The sequence below is a fragment of the Manis javanica genome, chromosome 11 (assembly GCF_040802235.1).
Source record: "Manis javanica isolate MJ-LG chromosome 11, MJ_LKY, whole genome shotgun sequence".
In the NCBI taxonomy this organism is placed as follows: domain Eukaryota; kingdom Metazoa; phylum Chordata; class Mammalia; order Pholidota; family Manidae; genus Manis; species Manis javanica.
In genome coordinates this window covers 10,596,050-10,610,178 of record NC_133166.1, presented here as the reverse complement: position 1 = coordinate 10,610,178, position 14,129 = coordinate 10,596,050, and the positions used below count along the sequence as shown (strand labels likewise).

The following is a 14,129-nucleotide window of genomic DNA, read 5'->3' as shown; positions in this document are numbered from 1 at the left end:
AAAGGCATTCTTCACTTTTGTTACAGTGTATTTGATCTTTAGCATTTCTGTTTTATTCTTTCTTAGAATTTCTGTCGTTCTGGTTATATTATCCATCTATTCTTGAATGTTGTCTGCTTTTGCATTTGAGCCCTTAACATATTAACCTTAACATGTTAACCATAATTAAATTCCTAGTCTGATAATTTCAGCATCCCTGCCATATCTGGCTCTGGTCTGATGATTGTTTAGTCTCTTCAAATTGTTTTGCCTTTTAGTAGTCCCTGCAATTTTTTTGTTGAAATCAAGATATGGTGTACGAGGAAAATGGAACTCCAGTCAACAGGCCTTTAGTTTGGTATTGGGCAGAGGAGAAGCATTCTACAGTCCTATATTTGGGTCTCAGCCTTGTGGTGAGCCCATGCCCATAGATCACACATTTACCAGTGCTTCTCAGTTTTTCTTCCCACCTTAGGTTAAGACAGGATGACCAGAGAGGGCTGAAGTTGTATATTTTACTTCCCCCAGGTAAGTTAGGCTCTGAGAAACCCCCAGCAGGTTTGACTCTGGTAAAATAGTTTCTTCTGAGGGTAGACCTTATTAAGAAGATCAGAATCTCTGGCATATTTCAAAATGGTTCCTTTTCCCCTCCCTCTGCTGAAAACTCCAGGGGAATTTTCTCTGGTATAAACTTTGAGGGCCTGGTAGAGCTCCTATAGGTAAAACTCTCAGAAGTGTGGGGGCCTGACCCCACCCCAATGCCTATACACACTGAGCCTCCAGTAATTTGTCAGGTACAGTTTAGGTTTCCCTACCCTTACACTGGTTTCCCTGAAGATTTCTACAGTAAGCTGTGACTCTGTGTTCACCTGTTTGTCTCTCCAATTTGGGGGAGAGTTTGTCCTGTGACCTCACTTCTCTGACAGATTTAAGCAGTGTTGATTTTTCAATTTGTTCAGCTTTTTACATATTGTTATGAGAAAGTGGTGACTTCTAAAGTCCTTACATGCAGGACCAGAAACCTGAAGACTGAACTTATTAATTTTGAGGTGCTCATAAAACACCCAGATGGAGCCATCCAGTATACCAAAGTTATTAAAATGGCTTTCCAGTAAACTGGAGATTTGGACCCAAACATTATGAGTGTACAAGTAGTTGGTGAAATTGTGGAGTATATGAAGTTAACCTCAGAATGAGCTCCAGGGCGGGGACAGAATCCTGGGGAATTACAACATTAAAGAGGCAGCATACAATTTTGAAAGAGCACAGAAGATATAGTCACTCTCTGATAAAGTTTTCCCTGGTACATTGTTATTGCTCATATAAATTTATCAAAGTTCATTACCTTTTATTCTTTTACACCCACACCTCCCACACCCCAATTAACTGAAGCAATTACATTACATAATCTGCTCATCCTGGGGCAATTTTTAACATGGAGACTTTTTTAAAAGTAGAATAAACTATTTCAAACCACCCTTTAAATAAAGATCTATAGATTGTTCTGTGAATCTTTTATTTAAAAATATCATTTTAAAGCAAAGATATTTTATTCCATTTGGAAGTCCAGAGAAAGTTTTGAGTCCCAAAATTTAAGCCTCAAAAAATAGGATTAAAATTTTAAATACAGGAAGATTCCAGAAAACAGCAGCATTTATCTGTATGCTACAGTGAAATGCAGGCAGGAGGAACACAGCTGCCAAACTTTATATTATAATTAAATCACTGTGTGTACTGACAAGCTTTACTTTAGAGCAGAATGTTTGTGGGCATTTTTAATCAGATAAAAATAGGGCTGCTGTTTTCTCTATACCAATTAACATAGTTGACATTTAGCCAGATCTGCCCTGGACACAGCAGGGATGTACAGTTAGTCCTGATTCTGTGGGAAATGAAAAATTCAGTACTTGGCACAAGAAAAAATATGTGAACCCCCAAAATGTTGTCAAATATATCAAGTCAAATTAAGAAAATTGATTTACTGAAGGGCAGAGTGTATGCTTTCTAGAGAACAACAGAGGAAGGCTCTCTGGATTACTAAAAACATCAGGGACTTGGGCTTAAGTAGTATGTGTTAATAAACATATTTAGTTAAAGACCTTTTCCTACAACTCAAATACTCAATTCTTCTTACCATGAGTTCATGAAAGGAATTGGTAGTGGCTCACACACAGCATATGAAAACATGTTAAAAATATTTGCTCAGAAAGTCTGCTTAGATGTCATCTAGTCAAATTCCTTCATTTATGGACGAGGAAAATTGGTCCCAGGGATGTTAAATTACTTTCATAAGATCATGCTGATACATTGCCTTCACAGATCCTCTGGCTCATGGACTGAAAACTTTATGGGAACATCAAAGCTGCGGTAACATTTCAAATAACCATTGTGATTGAAGAATAGTTTGTTCTAGTTCATTTGAATTTATAGTTAACTAATGGGTTGAAATCATAAATCATATTTATGATTTCTTAAAAACTGATCCAAGGTGTCTTAGCTCATAGTCCCACTTTTAGAGGTGGATAAGTTGAAAACATGGAATTGCTGGTACTGGATAATTATTTGCCCACAAAACTAGCAAATTTCATACTAGGTTTAACCTAAAATATGAAAGTAAACAGAATTGAATATTTGGATAACTTGTAATAATAACTCATCACACCAAACAGTATTCTGTGAAGTCTGGCTCATGGCTACAAATACAGGCAGTGTGGTGACTGTGTAGAGACTCTTCTGGCCTCATAAACACCCTGAAAAATCTGGGACTTGTGCTAGTCACCTCCAAGATGAGCTTAAGTGAGCCTCACCTCTTGGTATTCACACCCTTTATAATCCACTCTCGCAATGAATAGGAATAACCTGTGTAATCAACAGAGCATTGAGGAAATGATGGTGTGTGGCTTCTCAGGTTAGGTCATAAAAAATATTTTAGCTTCTACTTTGCTCTCTCATCTCACTCACCCACGGCAGACCATGTTATGAGAACACTTACACAGTCCAAGGGAGAAGTCCACGTGGCGAAGAACTCGGGCCTCCTGCCACCAACCCGCATTAACTTGCCAGCCTTGTGAGTGGGTCATCTTGGAAGCGTATCCTCTTGTACCCCAGCCAGGCCTTCAGAAGCCCTGACCAACATCTTGATTACAACCTCAGGACATACCCAGCTGAGCTGTCCCTAAATTCCTGACCCACAGAAACTGTGAGATGTTCTCTCAAGCCACTAAGTTTTGGAATAATAGGCAACTAATCCAGAGCTTTAAAAATATATATATGCCCTGCATATTAGTTTCCTAGAGGTGCTATAACAAATTACTAGTAATTTGGTGGCTTAAAACAATAGGAATTTATTTTCTCACAGGTCTGGGGGCCAGAAGTCTGAAATCAAGGTGTTGGCAAGGCTGCTGTCCCTCTGAAGTCTCTTGAGGAGAATCCTTCCTTGCCTCTGCCAGTTGCTGGTGGCTCCGTGTGTTCCTTGGCATGTGGCTGCATCACTCCATTCTCTCCATTTTCACAGGGCCTTCTCCTCTTTTCCATGTGTCTTCCTTTGTGTGTCTCTTGTAAGAGAGATTTATCTTGGATTTAGAGCCTACCCAGAAAATGAAGTATGATTTCATGTCCAGATCTTTAATATAATCACATCTGCAAAGACCTTTTTCCCAAATAGTCACATTCATAGGTTCCAGGATGTGGACATATCTTTTGGGGGACCACCATTCAACCTACTACATGTTATATGAGTTTATATATAATTTAATATATAATGTGTTTGAGTAGCCTATAAAGGTTATGAAGGCAAAATTATACTAATATGATAATAGCAATAATAAAACACCCGGTTCATTGAGTGCTCTAGTGAATGCATTTAATTACTCAAAGGTACATCATGTCATCTTTGTTATGAATAGGTATCAGGAGTCCTGGGGTCTAGCCTACACTGATTGCATGGTCTGGCAAGAAGCTTCACTCCTATGATTCATTTTTTTTAAAATTATTTTTTATTTTTATTTTTTTGAGAGGGCATCTCTCATATTTATTGATCAAATGGTTGTTAACAACAATAAAATTCTGTATAGGGGGGTCAATGCTCAATGTACAATCATTAATCCATCTCAAGCCTAATTCTCGTCAGTCTCCAATCTTCTGAAGCATAACGAACAAGTTCTTACATGGTGAACAAATTCTTACATAGTGAATAAATTCTTACATGGTGAACAGTACAAGGGCATTCATCACAGAAACTTTCGGTTTTGATCACGCATTATGAACTATAAACAATCAGGTCAAATACGAATATTCGTTTGATTTTTATACTTGATTTATATGTTGATCCCACATTTCTCCCTTTATTATTATTATTATTATTTTTATTTTTAATAAAATGCTGAAGTGGTAGGTAGATGCAAGATAAAGGTAGAAAACATAGTTTAGTGCTGTAAGAGGGCAAATGTAAATGATCAGGTGTGTGCCTATGGACTAAGTATTAATCCAAGCTAGACAAGGGCAACAAAACATCCACGGATGCAGAAGATTTCTCTCAAAACAGGGGGGGTGAGGTTCTGAGCCTCACCTCTGTTGATCCCCAATTTCTCACCTGATGGCCCCCCTGCGACTGTGCCTGTCTTAGGTTGTTCCTCCCTTGAGGAATCTTACCCGTCTCTGGCTAACCAGTCATCTTCCGGGGCCATACAGGGAAATGTAAAGTTGGTAAGTGAGAGAGAAGCCATATTGTTTGAAAAGGTTAGCTTTTTACTTCTTTGCAGATTTATGCCCTGTGGCTTCTATGCCCAGCACTTGTCTCCAGGTATCTTTACCACCTGGAGGAATTATGATACTCGGTAAATTCGATATGAGGCACGAATTCTATTTAAGGGTTGTAATTAGGAAGGATATGATTCATTTTAAGGGGAAGGAACCATTCCCTGAACCTCTTTCCATATGGAGAGGCATCCACAAGAGTGACACCCATGGCCTTTCTTTGCCTCCACTCCCATTCTCCCTAGGGGAAACGGAGGGATTTGCCTGATGGTGAATTCAGGAAAAAAAAATGGATGTGCTCATCACCTCACACCAGTTAGGATGGCCAACATCCAAAAGACAAACAACAACAAATGTTGGCGAGGGTGTGGAGAAAGGGGAACCATCCTGCTCTGCTGGTGGGAATGTAAACTAGTTCAACCACTGTGGAAAGGAGAATGGAGGTTCCTCAAAAAGCTCAAAATAGAAATACCATTTGACCCAGGAATTCCACTCCAAGGAATTTACCCTAAGAATGCAGAAGCCCAGTTTGAAAAAGACATATACACCCCTATGCTTATCGCAGCACTTTTTACAATAGCCAAGAAATAGAAGCAACCTAGTGTCCATCAGTAGATAGATGGATAAAGAAGAGGTGGTACATATAAACAATGGAATACTATTCAGCCATAAGAAGAAAACAAATCCTACCATTTGCAACAACATGTATGGAGCTAGAGGGTATTATGCTCAATGAAAAAAGTCAGGCAGAGAAAGACAAGTACCAAATGATCTCATTCATCTGTGGAGTATAAGAACAAGGCAAAAACTGAAGGAACAAAACAGCAGCAGACTCACAGAACCCAAGAATGGACTAATAGTTACCAAAGGGAAAGGGACTGGGGAGGAAGGGTGGGAGGAAGGGATAAGGGGAATAAGGGGCATTACAATTAGCACACATAATGTAGGGAGGGGGTACGGGGAAGGCAGTATAGCACAGAGAAGATAACTAGTGACTCTATAGCATCTTACTATGCTGATGGACAGTGACTGTAATAGGGTATGTGGTGGGGACTTGATAATGTGGGGAATCTAGTAACCACAATGCTGTTCATGTAATTGTATATTAATGATACCAAAATTTTTTAAAAATGGATGTACTTAGTCAGGGCCGGGACTAGTATGAGGCCAGTGAGATACCTGGAGCATAAAATTTAAGAAGACCATGAGAGTCATGGGTCTCTCTCAAGGACATGAGGCAGACATGTTCATGGACCTGAGAATGAGGACCCTCTAGACCCTTGCACCCCAGATGCCTCATCCACTCCACCCTAGCTCTAGCCCTGTGCAGAGTCTTCACACGGAGGGATCTGCCTGTCTGCAGAGATCTGTGTCTGCTTTGCTCTCTGATAATTGGTAAGGGGCCTACACCTGCCTAGGGAAGCCTGGCATATCCAGTGGACCCATGTCTACATGAGAAGGTCTATTCAATTCTGGGGTAAATTCTGACCACATATTAAACCATATCTTCCAATTTAGCTTTTTACCACTAATAGAGCTGCTCCAGTTATCTGACTCCTATTTCTGTCTCTCAGCTGATTCCAAAGTCAGGTAGAGGAAAATAATGCTATTTAATGACATTCACACACACGTCACAGTTCCCTCATTGATTAAAAAAAGAAGGACTAGCTAACACTAGGAACTTCTATAGCACTACTGGAAAACATTTTTGAAAATGTTTTTGCATCTATTTAAATATATTAACACAAATAAAACTATTCTTGGGTCTTGCATTGACCATCCAGAAACCGATGTGAGGACTGATACCATGCCTCATGTATGTTATGTCTAGCCTGCTTATACACACATTTAAAGCATGAATTGTTTTATATTACAAAATGTCCTTCAGCAATCTTGTTCAGTTATTGCAAATATACTAGTTCATGAGTACTTCTGGAAACACACATTAAAATGTGAAGAAAATGAGAAAATGGATGTTTGGTGCACTGGAAAATGATACTGCACTATGTAAAAATCCTTGCATTCATGCTAAGTGGAAGGATATGAAAAGTTAGTCTTTTATTCCATCTAGGTGCTTCTGCTTTTCAAATCTATGCAGACTTCTTATGCTCATCTCCAAACTTGGTTGTGATACAATCCACAAAACTTCACAGCATTTAGACACAACTGCCTTTTCATTCAAGGACATAGGACAAGAGATGAAAAAAAGCATTTCCCCGGGGACCTTTAAGCGGGAAAGTGAGTGTTTAATGGGTTCTTCTCAATGCTTTGGAGGGTGCATATAAAATAATTACATATATATAACTGCCTTGTTATATATAATTATACATATATGTGACTATCTTGATATATACATATGTGTGTGTGTGTGTGTGTATAGTTATAATCCGTACACTGTCCTCAGCACTTTACCCAAGGAGTTAGGTGTTTTTAAGCATTACAACCATCCTTCAGGGTAGTATCATTATTATCCCATTTTATAGATGAGGAAAATGAAGCATAGAAAGGTCAAGTAACTTGTCCAAGACTACACAAGTAAGTAGCTAAGTTTGGATGTGAACCCAAGCACGTTGTCTCTAGTCTGTATTCTCACTACTATATCACTGCAAACAACCTACTTTTTAAGTCTGTGAATCACATATGGGACTAGAAAGAACTTTCTAAAAATTGACTTTTGTTGGAGTGGTACAACTAGCCCTGCACCTAGGCAAGATGGCTGTGCTTTAGGCCCTGTGTTTTAGAAGGTCCCACATATCCCACAAACACAAAATATAAATGGATTAAATAGCACATGGGCACCTCTGGCCCTTGAGATCTGGTGCTCAGCATTGGCACAATGTGTCCTTAAACATTCACTTTCCAGCTTAACAGACTTCATCTATGTAAGATAGAAATGAATTTATATCTCTTTTAAGCCACTGTTGTTTGCACTTTTCCATTTTTCTCATCTGTACCTACTCTGGGTCAAGAAACAGAAGGATCAATTAAAGTCCTCATACATTGTTCTCTCTTGCACAAAGTAGAAAGAATGATCTCCATGATCATTTTCTTTTTCTACACTCCACCCTAAAGATTATCCTATTTTCAGGAGCCAAAAATCCCTAAACACCTTCTTCAGGAAAAGGGAACTTGTTAATTAACCCTAGCTTATGACTACACTAGCAATTTCTCAAATAATGAGCTTATATTCTCCCAAGATGGCCTAATTAAATATTCTGGGTTTTGTTCTAAGAAATTAGTTTAAATGATTTCCCTGAACTTTACACAGTTCATTAATTGTATACCTTCGAGGGCCCTAGAACTGTTTCCTAGAATATTGAGAAAGGTAAATTAGCCGATCTGATTTTTAAATTCAAACTTTACACCAGTTTACACATTAGATTAAGAAGTAACATAAAAACTAAGTTTTTTCCTTCAAATGTGCCCTTATTTTTATAAACTAATCTCTAAAATGTTTCAATTTATTTTATGTTGAATCCTATGTTGTAAGATTATAAATTAATTTCTTTTTAAGTTTTCCTTTAACCGTTGAAAATATATTTTACATTTTCAATAGTGAATACTTATTAGTGCAGCAGAGAAGAGAAGAGGATGGGAGGAGAAAAGAAAATGAAAGAAAAAATTAGACTTTAACACAGAAGAAAACTTACCTAAGTGCCATTAAACATTTTGGCCAAGGGAATTCTTATAAGGAATACCAAAAGATTTTCAACCAGCAGGAACAAAAGCCTGACAAAGCCAAAGGCAGGTTTCTTTATGATGTAATAAGATAATTTTATCTTCGTAATTAGCAAATTGATGTTGCTAAAATAGCACATAGAAAAGTATGCTCAAATGTTCCCCCAATGGGAACAATGTGCATGATTCAGACTGTGAGCAATGGCCACATAGGATGACTGGGAAAATGCACACAATTGCCAATATCCTTGGGTAGAATGTGTATGAATCCTTTACCCTCTACTGACTCGTGTCTCTAAGATATGTTGACACATTTATTTGTCATGTGTCTTTCCTTAGCCTGCAGTGTGGTGTTAATACAAAAAGCACTAGGTTCAAAGTCAGAAGATTTAGGCCAGGCTCTAATGCTTACTAATGCCATACGCATGCCACTTGACTTTGTCAGTTTCCTCATCTGTAAACTGGGGCTAATAATACCTGCACTGCTTGCCTCACAAGTCTGTTGTGAAGATCAAATTCTATGTATTAGTGCTTTGTAAACTACAAGAGTTAAGCATTCTCTTACTGCAGGTTTTTCCATCTGGGCTTTCAGTTCTACTTGTGACATTTTGTTTCCTGAAAATCTGTTCAGAGCTAGACTAGATATTTCACTGACCTTCCTCAAGGGCAAATTCCTTACCCTCTTGAACCTCACTATCTGTAAATGATGACTTGGACTAGATTGAAAGGTCAAAATTGTATTGAACAACAGGAAAAATTTTTAAGTAAATGTATTCAGAATTTTATCATGTAAAATAGACAAAAGTAGGTGCTCTTAGTTGAAATGGTTGAAATGGTTGAAGCTGGAATGAGGAAACTCAGAGTCCTGCTTAATTAGACATTTTGCCATGCTATATCCCACTTAGGCAGTTACTAAGGTCCTACACAGCAAACATCAGATCCTCCCCCCTCTCACCTTCTACAATGTTGATATTATGGTTCCAGCCCTTATATTTCTTTGATTCCTCAAGAAAACTCTATTATAAAGGGGTAAAGAAAGCTGTAGTATGTTATAAATGGATAGATGCCCTGACATTGAAGTCTTGTTAGCTGGCCAACAAATTTGCTGAAATGTAGGCAAGTTAGTCTAATCAGATAAGTACCAAACTCTTCGTGATGGAAGATGTCTGTAAGAAGATACCTGATATACCTCAGCAGTCCTCATGGAGCAGAGAATTCTACCAGAAACTACAAAAGTAAATACCGAATGGGCAATTCTCCAAGTTGCTCTCCTTTGAAACTGTTTTCAGTAAGAATGACTCAGAGATGAAAAAGTCACTTATAACAAAGCAAGTAATGTAATGCCATTTCTCAATGCCCCAAACAAGAAAGATTGCTTAGGGAAGTTGGCTTCCAGATACACAGATCATATAATCACAGAATGTTAGACCTGGAAATAATGTTAGAGAACAACCAGTCTATTTTACAAATGACGAACCTAAAATCCAAAAAGACTGTGAGCTGCTCAGGATTAGTTTCATTCAAGCTTCGCTAAGCAAACATATGCCAGGTGGTAAGGATAGGAAGGCAAATAAAACAGGATTCCTGTCCAAGTAGTGAGAGAAGACAAAAAAAATCTAGAATTACAGTTAGTTTGTTGCAGAACCAGGACTGAAACTCTGTGTTCAAGTTCTTAAACCAGTGCCTCTCCCATCACTTCACACTGCCTCTCAAACTAAAAGGCTTGACAAATTAGTAGTGGGGAGCTATGGCCACACTGATCTAAAGAGGTATTAATATCAACTAAGGCTAGATTTGGGGTACATAGGTACTTACATTTCTTGAGGACCTATGGGTAATAAAGAGGGCTCTATGCTACATAAAAGAAAATTCTTACAAAGATTTTTCATTAATACTTATAAGGACTTCTTAGAATGTTGAGGAAATCATGCATGAAAAAATCATGAGGAAATCTACAAAGAAAACTAAGCATAGCAATGGCCTTTGCTCCAACTTTTGAAGAAGTTGCTGTCAAGGTCAAACTCATGAAAAATTCCATTAGCTACTGGCATACTTTTCAACCTACTTAAGCAAAAAAGGAGATTTGAATTCACTATCTTCATGGGCTTATTATTTTTCTTTACTATACCAAATAATGAAAAAATTCACAAGATTTCAAAGATCTACACCATCATCCAGAAAGAAAAACAAAAACCAAACACCAACCTAGGGTCACACCTATAAAATATTATTTCTTTATTACTGGTAGGATTCTAACATGCATTCTTTCATATCAATTCCTGCCTGTTGTGTTTTTTCTAAATTTCATTTCGGTTTTCAATGATAATGAAGTAAAGCAAGCACATATGTCTAACAATAAAACTTTAGGGAACATCAACATATCCCTATATTTATTTGATAAAAATCTAGCATTAGTTGACCTGAAGTCAGGCTGCTTTACAAAGGAACCCATCATCTATCCAGCCATTTATCCATTCATCTAGCAAGCATTTACTAAGTGCCCTCTACGTGAATACCATTCAACCAGGAGTTATATGGAATACTAAAAGCATAGAAAGTATTTCTCAAAGTGTAGTTCGAGGACACACTTGCATTAGGATCACATGGAGAACTTGCGAAAAATTTAAGTTCCTAGACCCCACTGGCATAAATCTTCTATTTTGGTTATAGTTCCCCATTGCAAGCAACAGACACCTGCTTGGGCTTCCTTAAACAAACAAGGAGCTGATGGCAAGGATATCAGGAGCTCCCAGAACTGACCAGAGATTGGACCAAGGAAGCTTTAGAGGAACCAAAACAAAAATCACATTGCAGGAATGATGTGGTCTGCATGATAATACTGTAACTATCCCCAGTTTTAACTTTGTCATTGCATAGCTGCTCTAGACTGAAAGTTCTGAGAAAGAGCCTGTGAATGATAGAGCCTAAGACTCAGGTGCAGGTGACACTTCCTAAGACTGTACAGACAAAGGGAGATTCCTCTAAAGGGAAATTAGGATGATAATGAGAGGTGGAGTTAAATGTGGGTTAGTCAGAACTGACAAAGGCCTGGTTGTGTATTAAACTTGGATCCCTGAGAGTTAGGCTGGGGGATTTCTACATTTTTCAAAAAAGTTTCTCAGATAATTATGAAGTATTCTAAAGTCCTGAGAAATGGTAGTAGAAAGGATATGATCTATATCCCAGAACTGATTTAAATCAAAGTGGAAAGCAGAGATATTTCTGAAACTGAAGCATGATTCCAGGATCCAGGTATGATGTCATCTGCCTGTAGACATTTCCTTCCATCTGTACCCCTTGCCCTCATCAGCCATTCATTCCATCAAAAATTAGTATCTTTATAACAAGAGATATTATGTGTAGAGTCAATTAATTGAGCATAAGTGTAAGCTCATATTTTTATGGAAAAAAATTGTATAGATGCATAAAAGCATCTTTGGAAGGCTGTACACCAAAATGTAAACAATGAAAAAGAAAGAACAATTCCAAGAAAAATATAAAGATGGCATGACAGTTATATAGAATCTATGTTAAAAAATACTAACTAGACTCCTTTATTTCCAGCTCTTATGTACACTTTCTGTAGATTTTACTTTTCCTGGAATGTGGAAAAAAATGCCCTAATCTAGCCTACAGGGAATATAATTATTCATTGTTAGTGACCATTTTCAAATTTTCACATGACTGGTAATTTTAGACTTTTCAGAACACTCCATGTCAAATTTTTTAAAGTTATAGAGATCTTCATCAATGTCACTTATGAATCTCAAATAAAGAGAAATGGTCACCAACAAGACACCACAGTGCAGTTAATACAAAATATGTTTATTTATATTTATTCATTCCAACCTACGTTTGAGTGCCCTCTACATGTATAGTTTTTTTTGGGGTTTTTTTGTCTTTTATTTTTGAGAGGGCATCTCTCATATTTAGTGATCAAATGGTTGTTAACAACAATAAAATTCTGTATAGGGGAGTCAGCACTCAATGCACAATCATTAATCCATCTCAAGCCTAATTCTCGTCAGTCTCCAATCTTCTGAAGCATAACGAACAAGTTCTTACATGGTGAACAAATTCTTACATAGTGAATAAGTTCTTACATGGTGAACAGTACAAGGGCATTCATCACAGAAACTTTCGGTTTTGATCATGCATTATGAACTATAAACAATCAGGTCAAATATGAATATTCGTTTGATTTTTATACTTGATTTATATGTGGATCCCACATTTCTCCCTTTATTATTATTATTATTTTTATTTTTAATAAAATGCTGAAGTGGTAGGTAGATGCAAGATAAAGGTAGAAAACATAGTTTAGTGTTGTAAGAGAGCAATTGTAGATGATCAGGTGTGTGCCTGTAGACTATGTGTTAATCCAAGCTAGACAAGGGCATTAAAACATCCACGGATGCAGAAGATTTCTCTCAAAACAGGGGGGGTGAGGTTCTAAGCTTCACCACTGTTGATCCCCGATTTCTCACCTGATGGCCCCCCTGAGACTGTGCCTGTCTTAGGTTGTTCCTCCCTTGAGGAATCTTACCCGTCTCTGGCTAACCAGTCATCTTCCGGGGCCATACAGGGAGATGTAAAGTTGGTAAGTGAGAGAGAGGCAATATTGTTTGAAAAGGTTAGCTTTTTACTTCTTTGCAGATTTATGCCCTGTGGCTTCTATGCCCAGCATTTGTCTTGAGGTATCTTTACCACTTGGAGGAATTATGATACTCAGTAAATTCGATATGAGGCACGAATTCTATTTAAGGGTTGTAATTAGGAAGGAAGAAGAAAAGCTATAGAGGTAGCAGATGGAAGAAAACATGGGAGGATTGATTATTTCTTTGACATATCTTCTTGTAGAGTAACTTAAGCATGTATAGGTTTTAAACTACTAACTAAATTGTGCACACACATTAACATAATAGGAATACAGTTACATAACCAAAGCAGATCTATAATTACCAGCCATCTCCAGTGAAGCCAAGAAAACCAGTTAGGCACCCTAGGCATTTGTGAAACATGTATAGTTTTATCCTAGGCATTATGTTATAGGAAAAAAATGTAGACAGGTAATAGCTAAAGAAAAATGATAATTTAACAGGAAACAACTAAAGAATCATGTGAAAGTCACTTAAAAACAAATATGTGATGGCATAATCTAATTCTAGATAGTGTCTAATGTCTAGTTTAACAGCCCTAAAGTGTGTTTATTTTAAACTAACTCCAGTGGATGACAGCAAAATAAGTCATCAGCACTTTTTGTGTTGTATTGATGTAAGATAGGCATAGAAATAAAATAGAAGACTTACAGGCAGTTTTGAAATAGAATATCAATCAATGTGTGGTAGCCATGGCCCAGAGTAACAAAGACAGCCTGGCTCTTTTTAACAGAAAAGTGTCTACCAGTTACCAACAATTGCCATGCCTCTAGCTGATCAAGGACTCAAAGGCAAAACTGAAAACAGTGAACCAACAGAGCAGGTAATAGTTATGTTCAGGAATCCGGATTGTTGCTGGCTGCTAGTAGAAGCTCACGAAATGATCTTTGTTGGGTAGTCATTCATTCGGAAAAAGCTGCTGCTGTTACATTGATGTATTCAACTCTTCTCCCACCCTTTCCTCGTTTTCTCACTCCTCTGGGTCCCTGTCATAGAACACAGGACAGAATAATCACCATCCACAGTGTCACCTTGAATGAAGTATTAAATGTATATCTA

The 14,129-nt window shown here is 37.6% G+C and overlaps 1 long non-coding RNA gene across 1 annotated transcript in view; it reads right to left on the bottom strand.

Annotated features, from left to right (window-relative positions):
* Nucleotides 1-4,277: 4,277 nt before the first annotated feature.
* Nucleotides 4,278-14,129, bottom strand: part of LOC108398150 (uncharacterized) — a 61,751-nt gene continuing 51,899 nt past the window's right edge. Inside the window, exon 3 of the long non-coding RNA XR_001853338.3 lies at nt 4,278-14,056. This is a non-coding gene — a long non-coding RNA (uncharacterized lncRNA). The remainder of the gene's footprint in view (nt 14,057-14,129) is intronic.